Genomic DNA, 12204 nt, shown 5'->3' on the forward strand with positions numbered 1-12204 from the left:
TTAATATTTTGCCAATAGTGGCAGCTCCAAGAGAGATAGTTTGGGCATATTTTAGTGCCCTCCAATCCCATTCTTCATTCACCACAAGGAACCCCAAATAAATATTCAGTCTAAAGAAAAAGAGCATGCACTCTATCTAAATGCAGCTTTAAGACGCCTGGCCTTCCTCCAACAAAATCGTCTATCCCAACCCCTTACTGTGTAGAAATGCTGGCATTCTACTGACTACCAAGGGTATACCATAACCGATTTAATTGTTCCCCTGTTGGGTAGCCTTCAGATTGTTTCTAATCCTTTAAAATTTTAAATCGTGATCATTCATACGGCCATTTTACTTCCTTTGGACTATTTCCTTAGCATAAATTCTTAGAAGAGGGTGAATGGGTCAGAGATGTTTTCTGAATCTTGATATTTAATACTACACCACTTTACAGAAGTGGTGTTCCAACTTATATTTGCACCAATGTATGAATGTGCACACTATATTAATCAGGGTCCTTAGGTGCAAACTAAGAAATTTATTGGTGCTTCCAGAAGTTCACAGAGTAAGGCTTGGAGGCTCCACTGCCATGAAGGATGTGCACAACACATTATGTTCAGAAAAGATAGTGTTGTCATCAGGAGACACCATTGAAACTCACCTGCTATGTCTGGGCACTGGCTGATGCCAGAAACTTCGCTGCCCCCAAAGCTTGGCACCTCTGGGTCATCATTATCAGAAAATGAATTCTTTGCATCATCTGCTTCCTCCTGTTTCCCTCTTCTATATGAAACTCTTAATTGGATGTATTTATAGGTTACATGTTTACATCCCTGTTGCAAAGGAGCTTGGGAAAAAGAGTTGTGTATTCTCCTTAAGAGGCAGGACTCACGATTTGACAACTTCCCCAAATACAAGAAGGTTGTTCAAAAGATGCTGGTGGCCACAGACATGATATACGTCTGTCTCACCTTCCATACCTGCCAGCATTAGATAACTAAGTTGCTTTTGCTAATCAGTTATAGAATAGTTCTTTTCATTTATCTGATTACTATTTACATTTCTTTTCAAGTTTCTATGTACTAATTGTATATCTACTCACTAAACTATCAGTCCACCTTCTTCATCTATTAGAAATATTATAAAGATTTCTATTAGAAATACCTGTGAATATATTTATATTTCTCATAGATGTATAGGGACTTTTATATACCATAGAGGTTAACTTTGTCAATGTTTTCATCTTTCAACACCTCACTGTCACCATCATTTCTATGCAAGGTGAAGGTCAGGTAGTCTCAGATTGTCTGGCCCTTGTGTCCTTTCACCACCATGATATCATTTATTCTAAGAAGCAGGTAGTCTATTGACGTATGCCCAGAGCATTCCAAGTAACTCTTAAAAAGGGAAGAAAAAAATGAATTCAGAATCACAAATATTTGTTTTATGCCTTTGCGCATTTCATAAATCTAGTGATTTTGGGAAGCATAAGAACATTATGTCTTTAAGTGGCTGAGAGAGATACTCATGTCTCAGATGGTATTTTTTGAACAAGAAAGATAGACTTGACCTTGACATTTTTCTCTCATCTTCATCATGGATTGATGAAACAAGTTAGGTAAATAATATTTGTTCTTTATGTCTAATCTTTCATCCAAAGGATCATTAAATTTATAAACACTGACCTCAAACTGAACCCAAGCCTAATTCTACATTCTATAAATGGCCATTTTACATATGGGGAAAAAACAACTAAGTTATTTTATAAGGTTATAAGTACTTTACCAACAGAGTCAGAAGTTGGATAGTCCCTTATTGTTACTATCTCATATGCCCTTTATACAGAATTGTACAACTGCCAAGTCACGTTCTCAGGAGCCAGGGCATTAGGCAGCATTCTTTGGGGCACCAAGCCATGCTCTTTTCTCCTCCACCAATAAAAGTACAAAATGTGCAGGTTACCTCACAGACCACTGGGTAAATGCCTAAATTCTTCCGGATCAATTTGCACATGATTTTTAACACACACAGATTTGCCTTTGCTAATGCTGCCCATGATTGTGAATGTGTGTGGAAGGACTTTGATGGATGAATGGCACTTTCCACTACTTGGTGAATTGTGTGCTCTCATGGATAATAAAAATAAATCCAACCAACATGATTGCATTTCAGAGAAGGGGTGGCAGTGCAGGGATCAGCCAACCAGAAGTATCTAAAGCACCAAATTATGCCCCAGAGGAGTCATCTTTGCATATCCTTGGTTCTGTTTCCATGGTAGTAAGGATTGCTTGAGTTATTCAAAGGCATTTTAAATGCATTTAGGCCACAGCTTACAAGAGGATAGTCTTAGAAAAATCAGAAGTGAGTAAACAATAACGGCTAGTAAAATAAGCAATCTTAAAAATCGCACTCCATTTTGCTTGCTTTTTTATTCAGTGAAAAGTAAAATTTTTTTGACATCTGGAAATTATGTCTGCTTCTAACTTGGGCTTAGGATGACTCATTTCAAGACAGTGCCACAATTGCCATATGCTAGAATACAGAAATTTGGGCTGTTTATTTTTTAAATTTAATTTTTAAGCTCAAAGGTATGAATTCACATTACCGTTCTCCCCAGGGCCAGCCTCAGAAACGTGCAGACCAGGCATGAAAGGGTCCCCCTACCTGAAAATACAGCTCCTCAATGACATGTCAGTATTGGAGATTCATTTATTTAAGCTCTGGTGACTTTTCAGCCTTTCAGAGTCTCCAGGGGGAATTCAAAGGCCCCTGGGAGAAGGAAGCTTAGGTTGGCACTTCAAATACCATTAGTTGTGATCTGCTAACACCTTGGTAGGAACCTGGAAACGGGTTCAACATGAACATAGAAAAAGAAAGAAGGGACAGAACAAAGAAAGTGTGGGTAGGGAAGACAAAAAGCCTATTTCCTAATTTTCTCCTATAGCATTGCTTGGTTACAACAATGGGGCAAAAGCCTCAGGCTGCTTTGTTTATTTTATAATTTTGTTTCACAAATACTTTCATAGCACTTACTAGATGTTACTAGACACCACTCTATGCATTTTACAAATATTAACTAACTTATTCTTCATAACAACCTTAAGAAGTAAGCACTTTTATTGTCTCCATCGAATAGATGAGGAAGGAGGCGTCCAGAGGTTGAGATGAGCATCCCAAGGTCACTAGATAGTAAGTGACAGAACTGAGATTCTGGGGCCATGTCCAGATGTGGCTCCAGAATCTCACTTTTTAACCACTGCATTCTGCTCATATACAAACTGTGGATATTTGAAGTCTCTTTGAAAGCTTTGGTATTAGGGGAGGAGAGAGTTCAGCTTAACGGTAACTGCTAGTTCACAGAATTCAGCTTTCAGGTGGAGAATATCTAATAATGTCTACAGAAGACTCAGGAGATATGAGACCTGGAATTTGATTCCTTCTTCTGCTTTGTGTAACATTTGGAGAGCTATACAGCAACTTGCTACCTCTGTATTCATCTTTGAATGGAGATTTCGAAGTTGGTCAGATAAGAATTTTAATTTTCCTATAAAAGCAGGTTGAACTCCCCCAGGGGGCAATTGAGCATTAGCTTGTTGGCCTGTGAAGAAAACTTCACTTTTTGTTCATTTGAAAGCAGAGAATAGTGGGATGGGAGAAAAAAGTAGGGGACTCAAAGCATTTTGTAGAATCTGAAACTCTTCTATGTGGTTTAGCATCATGGGAATTTTCTTGGCCTGCCCTGTGAAGGTAGCATGACCCTCTGTCAATGAGGGGTGTGAGTTAGTCACTATTTCCAGCCATACAATTGCTTCATTATGTCCACACCCACATTTTTCTGTTTACGGCCAAAGAAAAGGCCCATTGTTGATGCCAAATCACCATTTGAAAACAACAGTATCATAATTCACCTAAAATATCTTAGACTGTCCTGGGGAACAGTATATTTTATTTGAGACTGGAATGAAATTTTCAATCATCCCTTATTTAAGAAAATGGTGTTAAATCTTTCTATGTATTAAAAAGGCCTAGATTTTTAACTGTATTAAATCTTTAAAGGTATTAAAAATTATTCTTCACAGCCCTCAGAAATTATGTTTTACTTTTTAAATTAGTAATTTATTCACAGAAACCTGGGTTGCTGGCCTTTGAGAGTTGCAGAAGATGGAAGTGGTTGTAAGCTATTGTTCAGAGACCATTGCATTCCAACGTCTCAATGGAGAGCAATTTCAGTCCCCCAGGGAACCTTTCTTGGGCTATAAACAGAAAACTGGTGGTAGGATGTTGTTACTGGCATCTTGTGGATTGAGGCCAGAGATGCTGCTAGATATCCTACAATGCACCAAGTAGCCCCCTACAACAAAGATTTATCTGGCCCAGAATGTTAATAGTGATAGGATTGAGATTTAATAATGATAGGACTTTTTACACATACCCTTCATTTTGTGTTGCTTGTCTTATAAACCCCTTGTATGCACAGCTAGTCAGTCTATCTTGGAGCTTACCAGCTCACGAGGATACCCAGTAGGACTCAATGTTCACAAAGGATCAGAGAAGCCATATTTCAAGGTTTAAGGTTCCAAACCACACTAAAAACAATGTTGTGAGTTAGCCCAAGAACCTAACTTTCATTTAGAACTTAGAAAAAAAATATTTGCTAAGTTCTAGTCTTGGAATGAACTTATTTGAAAACTGGCTGCTACCTTGATAGCGTCTTCAATTCAGATCATTGGGATAGTAGTTTGTGTCTGCATTGTTAAACTTTATGCTCTTTAGCTCCTGGAAATACTAAAGAATAAGTCACTGATAGTAGGACCTTCTGTTGGAAGAGTAGAAAGTGTCAGGGGGTGGTGGTAGAATGATGGGCTTTGGATCCAAATGTCATCACTTTTGGATGAGTGGTCTTCTAGCTCTAATCCTCACTATACTCATCTGAAGATAGTGATTTTTACAGGCTTGTTTGAACGACATGAAATGGTTTATCCAAATCATGTGCTCCAGTGCCTGGCACATAGTTATGTTCATTAATGGTAAATCTCATCTCCCCACCTATTTTTCTTACGGAGAACACTTCCCTTCCTCTTCTAGCTCATAAAAATGAAATGTCTACCCTTTTGGAAGGACTGGGAAGGGAGCTTCTGTCCTTGCTCCCATCTGTTATATTCTTCTCCATGGGAGAACTCATAGGAGGAGGGAAGACTCACCTGATTGGTGAGATTTGAGGAAAGTGTATTTGGTAGAGCACCATGAGTTCACATGGAGATTTTTTACAAATAAGACAAAGGTCCCACTCTGAATGGACACAGCCCTCTGACCACAGGGCTTAATTAGCAACAATATTTTTATGCAACGCAGACTCACACCAGTGTGCCCAGCTTGGCTAGTGGAGTGTGGACTGGATTTCAGCCCCCACCTGCCCCTCAGCTGACACCCTGTTCAGGGAACAGTGTGCACTAGTGAATGCATTTTCACTTTAGAACTGCCCTGCCTGCAAAGAGCATCGTTTTCCTCTGCCCCTGGTTCAGTAGGTAAGCACACCTGGGTCAAGCCCCAAGGACTGGTTTCCAGAGGCAGACCTGTCTCTACGCTGTGCTCGACAGGTATGAAGCAGCTGGCCATTTCCCCTGTGGGAAGGTGGCTGCTCAGCAAACCTTGCCTGACTTCCAGGGTCTAGAATTCTAAAGTTGGGGGAAGGAATAGGAAGCCTGATCCTGGCTGCAGGTCCACGCGGCATTCTCCATCTGACTCCTAATTCTATTGCTTCATAGAGGTAAGGGAGGAGATTAGCATCTCAGAAACTCCAACAACATACTCATAAATCTATGCATCCATTTACTCATTTTTTCCAGAAATGTTTTTCAGCATCTTCTTGTGGCGTGTACAATACTGGAACCTGGGGATAAAACTTTGAATAAGACACAATTTCTGTTCTAACAGTCCTCACAACCGAGTGAGGAAGACAATCAAGTCACGACAACGTAGTACAACCAGTTTCTTAATAGACATATACATGGAGTGCTTTGGGAACACGAATTTAACTCATTCTGAGAGAAGCAAAAAATCCAAGCTCTTCTCAGGATAGTTGACATCTGAGTTGAGCCTTGAAGGCAGAGAAGGCGTTTTTCAAGCACATGTGAGATAAGCAGAATGGCAACTAGGGTAATAATGTTCAAATGTCTGGCTTGGACAACTGGGTGGATAATGGTGGCAGTAATTAGGAAAGAGAATTTAGAGGAAGAAGAGTTTTAGACACGTTGCTTGGAAATGATGCCCTGTGTATCACCCGGAGTTGTTTAGTAATGGTGAATATGGGAGTTTGGAGGAGAGGGAAAAAAAGAAAACCAAATTTTTATTGAAAACCTATTATATGCCACATACAGTGTTAAGCAATTTACATGCTTTATCTCATGTAATTTTCCTCAGACTCTATGAGTTACCTGTTATTATCTCCACCTTACAGACAAGGAAAACAAGGTGTTTCTCAGGGCCACAATGGCACAGGGAGAATTTAAATCCAGGTTGTCTGTGCTAAAACCCATGGTCTTTCCAGAATCAGAGACTGCTTCTGAGTGACATGATGCAGGTTAGGGTTGGAGAGTCTGATGTGGGAGTCTTTAAGTCCCAAATGATGGCTCATTCTGCATTTGCATTTGTCTTATTAAAATTGCATCCAAGTGTTCTTGTCACAGTAATTTATAGCATATAGTTTAATTTATATTAGGTATTCCTCTTTTTTCTTTTCTTCGCTCTTTTTTGTTTCTCTCCCTCCCTCCTTTTCTTCCTTTCTTTCTTTCTAAGCGCTATTTATGTAGTAGTATCTTTTAATTACTATTTACTTCTTCTTACCTTATAAGGCAAAATTTGGACTAGATTTCAGTCATTCTTAATGCTGTTATTATGTTTGTTACAACAGTTTTCTGGCTAACTATCAACCAACCACAATTTAATTTGTTTTGATAGGAGAATAACATTTTCATAGCAGGAGGACCAATACCTAACCACGCTCACAGCTTAAATTTTGTCTCAAAGAGATAAAAGGTTTATCCCATGAGATAGAATTCATATATGCACTATAAAAACTGCAGCTGGTGATGTCATAAAGAAAGCATTCACTTGAAGTTATTTTGGAGTTTGCAAAGTTGGAAAGCCATCCCAATTTACTCTGATGAGAACTGACTCTGTATCTCTTTCTCTCCCACTTCCTTATCTATTTTGCTGTATCTCTAACTCTTTCTTTCTCTTTGTTAACACGTTGGAATTTACTTTTTAAACTTGTAATGCTTACAACTAGTAAATGAAAGCTTCATTTGAGGAACATTTTGTCTGACCATATTAATAGGCATGGAGGAACATCGAGACAGCTCGGGTTTCCAAGCATCTTTCATTGAAGTGAAGAAAAAAATATCAAAAATTCTATTTAAAGCATCTTGGACACAACTACTGAGTAATAAACACAGATAATCCAGTAGAGGGCAGTGCTGACTTATTCATGGACATATTTAATAGAAGCAAAATTTGGTAATGAAAGCCTTTTCTTTTTTTTAAGATTTTTATTAAAATAATCTAACATACAATATTATATTGGTTTCAGGTGTACACTGTAGTTATTCAACATTTGTATATCTAAAGAAGTGATTACCATGATAGACCCAGTAACCACTTGATACTGTACCACGTTGTCACAATATTATTGACTATATTCCCTATGTTGTGCATTATACCTCCATGACTTATTTGTTATATATCTAGAAACCTGAACCTCTTATTCCCCTTCACCCATTCCCCCCTTTCTTAATTTTTCAATTACTGTTGATATTTAATATGATTTTATATTAATTTCAGGTGTACAGCATAGTGGTTAGACACTTATGTAATTTAAGAAGGGATCCACCTGCCTAGTTTCGTGCCCACCTGGCTCTATACATAGTTATCACCAATATTGACTATATTCCTTGTGCTTTATTTTACATCCCAATGACTATTTTGAAACTACCAATTTGTACTTTTTAATCCCTTCACCTTTTTCAGTCTGTCCCCCAACTTTTCTCCCATCTATCACTCTGATAAATCTAGTCCCATCTGATACCATACATAGTTATTATAATATTATTGATGATGTTCCTTACGCTATACCCTACATCCACATGACTACTTTGTAACAACCAATTTGTTCTTCTTAATCCTTTTCCCTTTTTCACCTAACCCCCAACACCTCTGCCATCAGGCAACCATCAAAATGTTCTCAGTATTTATGAGTTTCTTTCTCTTCTGTCTGTTTATTTATTTTGTTCTTTAGAGTCCAAGTATAATTGAAATCACATGGCATCTGTCTTTCTCTGTCTGCCATACTTCACTCAGCATAATACCCACCAGGTCCATCCATGCTGCAGCAGTGGCAAGAACCCATTCCCTTCCATGGCTGAGCAATATTCCATTGTATATATGTACCACCTCCTCTTTATCCATTCAACACCCAGGCTGCTTCCACATTTTAGCCATGGTAAGCAGTGCTACAATGAACACATGGATGCACATGTCCTCTCGAAGTAGCGTTTTGGGATTTTTTGGATACCCAGAAGTGGGATTACTGGGTCCTTCATTGTCTTATCCATTCAGCCACCCTATCTTTTGATTGGAGAATTTAAAGTAAATGTTCATAGACATGTAATTATTGCTATTTTATTATTCTTTTCTTTATCATTCTTTTTTTCGTCTTAAAGAAGTCCCTCTAAGATTCCTTGTAATTCAGGTTTGATGGTGATAAACTCCTTTAGTTTTTTTCTTGTCTGGGAAACTCTTTATCTGCCCTTTGATTCTAAATGATAGCTTTGCTGGGTGGAGTAATCTTGATTGTAAGTCCTTGCTTTTCATCACTTTGAATATTTCCTGCCAATCCCTTCTGACATGCAAAGTTTCTGTTGAGAAATCAGCTGACAGTTTTATGGGTGCTCCCTTGTAGGTAACTAACTGCTTTTCTCTTGCTGCTTTTAAGATTCTCTCTTTGTCTTTAACCTTTGCCATTTTAATTATGATGTGTCTTGGTGTGTATCTCTTTGGGTTCACTTTGTTGGGGACTATCTGTGCTTCCTGGGCTTGTATGTCTATTTCCTTTGCCAGATTATGGAAGTTTTCAATCATTATTTCTTCAAATGGGTTTTCAATTCCTTGTTCTCTCTCTTCTCCTTCTGGTACTCTTATGATGCAAATGTTGGCATGCTTGATGTTGTCCCAGAGGTCCCTTAACTATCTTCATTTATTTTTTGGATTCTTTTTTTCTTTTTGCTGTCCTGTGGGTCTTTTCTGCTACCTTATCTTCTAAATCGTTGATTCAATCCTCTACTTCATTTAATCTACTGTTGATTCCCTTTAATATATTCTTTTTAAAAAAAAAAAAATTTAGTTTCAGATGTACAAAACAACATAGTGATTAGACATCCACTAATGTATTTTATTTTTATATTAAAGTTTATTGGAGTGACAATGGTTAGTAAAGTGACATAGCTTTCAGGTGTACAATTCTGTAATACAGTAATACATCATCTCTATATCGCATTGTGTGTTCACCACCCAGAATCAGTTCTTCTTTTGTCACCATATATTTGATTCCGTTTACCCTCATCTATCATCCACCTCCCCCCTTACTCTCTGGTGTAACCAAACTATTTTCCATGTCTATGAGTTTTTGTTTCTTTGTTTGTTTGTCTTGTTCCTTTGTTGTTTTCAGTTTTATATACCACATGTCAGTAAAATCACATGGTTCTTCACTTTTTCTATCTGATCTGTTTTGCTTAGCATAATAATATCAAGATCCATCCATGTTGTCACAAATGGCACTATTTCATCTTTTCTTATGGCAGAATAGTATTCAATTGTGTATATATACCACATCGTCTTTATCCAATCATCTATCGAAGGACACTTTGGTTGTTTCTGTCTTGGCCACCATAAATAAAGCTGTAATGAACATTGGAACACATATATCTTTATGGAAAAATGTTCCTCTAATGTATTTTTCATTTCAGTTATCATATTCTTTATTTCTGTCTGGTTCTTTTTCATGTTTTATATCTCCATTTTTATGTTTTCTATTGCTTTGTTGAAGTTCTCCCTGAGATCAATGAGCATATATATATATATTTTTTCCAATGAGCATCCTTATAACCAGTGTTTTGAACCCTGAGTCTGGAAGATTGTTTGTTTCCATATTATTTAGTTTTTTTTCTGGCACTTTGTTCTGTTCTTTCATTTGAGGCATATTTCTTCGTCTTCCCATTTTGGCTGCCTCCCTGTGTTTGTTTCTATGTATTAGGTAGGGCTGCTATGTCTCCTGGTTTTAGTAGAGTGGCCTTATGTAGTAGGTGTCCTGGGGGTCCCAATGGTCCAGTCTCAGTCATCTGAACCAGCTGTTCCATGTGTGTCCCTTGTGTGAGTTGTGTGTGCCCTCCTGTTGTAGTTGAGCCTTGATTTCTGCTTGGATGTTATTGGGGGGGACTGACCCTCAGGCTGATTGGTTGTGAGGCCTGGCCTTGAGTACAGTGTAGGAGCTGCTGTGCAGGGCCTGACCCTATGGAGCAAGTTTCACTGTTGCAGGGCTCTGGTGCCTGCTCAGCCTGCCCTTTGGGTCTGCCATCCTTGGAGGTGGCTAAGTGATGCTCTGGCTGTGTCTAAAACTGGCCACCAGGGGTGCAAGCCACTGGGCCTTCTGGGAAGGGCCCCGTCTCAGGCCAAGTTCATCTGCAGCCTATGTCCTGCCCAAGGTCACCTGGCATGAACCACGAAGCAATCCAAAGATGGCTGCTACCCGTGCTGGGCTTGGAGGTGCCTCTAGAGGCCTAGCTGCAAACCGAGGCTGGCTGCCATTAGTGCTGGGTTTGGGGCTGCTCACAAGAGATATGGGACATACCAAAGCCAGATGCTGCTTGTTTGGGTTTTGTGAACATTTGAGAGATTTTAGGAAAGTCCGCAGCATGAGCCAAGATAAGCCATTTGCATGGAAAAGCTACCGAAAGTGGCTTGGGTGTGCCCAAATGTTGGGTGCGGTGGGGTCTCAGGGAATCACCAGGGTGGGGCAGACAAACAGTATTAGCAAGGTTGAGGAAGACTCAGATATGGCACTGGCCTGTGTCTGCATGCCTGGATGGGGGAGGATTCAACAAAGAAATAATGCATTCTACCAATACTTCTGTCTGGGGGAAAACTGCCCCTCCAGTTTCATCCTGAAGCCAGACAACACAGCTTCTTTCCGTATGTTCCTGTCACCTTTTGAGCTGCTGCCCCAGGGGTGGAGCTCAGAGGAAGTGAGTCCATGAGCAAGTAAGTCCATGGGAGGGCCCTTTAAAAGGAACTCCTGAGACTGCAGCTGCCCTCAATCTCACCCAGCCACCATCTCCACTGGTTTTCACAGCCAGAAGTTGTGGGGACTTCTCTTCCTGGCACTGGAACCCTAGGCTGGGATGCCTGTTGGAGGGCTGGGAATCCTCACTTTTCTGGGGTGGGAACCTCCACAACCAAGATATCCCTCCTGGTTTTTAATGGTCACACACACAGGCAGGTGTGGAACCAGCCTGTTCTGTGTCTCTGCCCCTCCTACCAGTCTCAAGGTGGCTTCTTCTGCATGTCATTAAAGGTAGGACTTTGTTTCAGCTAGACTTCAGGTGATTCTCAGTGATGGTTGCTCTGTAGTTTAGTCATAATTTTGATGCGGTCATGAAAGGAGGCAAGTACAGCATTTATTTACTCTGCCATCTATCTTGACTGGAAAAATATTCCTTTTTTTTTTCCTTAAAGGAAGCCCCTGACAGACAATAGGTAGTTTTACCCAGAATGCTCTGAATTCAGCAAAATTGCCTTTGTTACAAAGGAGAAGTATAGCTATCAGCTTTTCTCTCTGAATATCTCAGTTTCTGTGCTGCCTCACCCCAGGTACTGATAAAAAAGTACATTTCTGACTGCTGAGCTAGACTAAGGTAGTGTAGACACCACATCCCATGCTTCCAGTCCCAGTCGCCATCAATATCCCTTCATTGACTTTGGTTGGGAAGTTGTGCTGGGGAAGATGATTCAGGGTATCAATGGTGGGGGCTGTCCCTAACTGGCCCTTGGGCTAGATTGCAGCTCCTATGGAAAGAAGGGTTTGGGCCTCCCAGGATCTAGTGGATTTACACTTTGTGAGACTGGGCACAGGAAACAGTACATAAGGCATCGGGTAAGGAGGAGATGCTTTCCTT

Source organism: Rhinolophus sinicus, linkage group LG03, assembly GCF_036562045.2.
Source record: "Rhinolophus sinicus isolate RSC01 linkage group LG03, ASM3656204v1, whole genome shotgun sequence".
In the NCBI taxonomy this organism is placed as follows: Eukaryota; Metazoa; Chordata; class Mammalia; order Chiroptera; family Rhinolophidae; genus Rhinolophus; species Rhinolophus sinicus.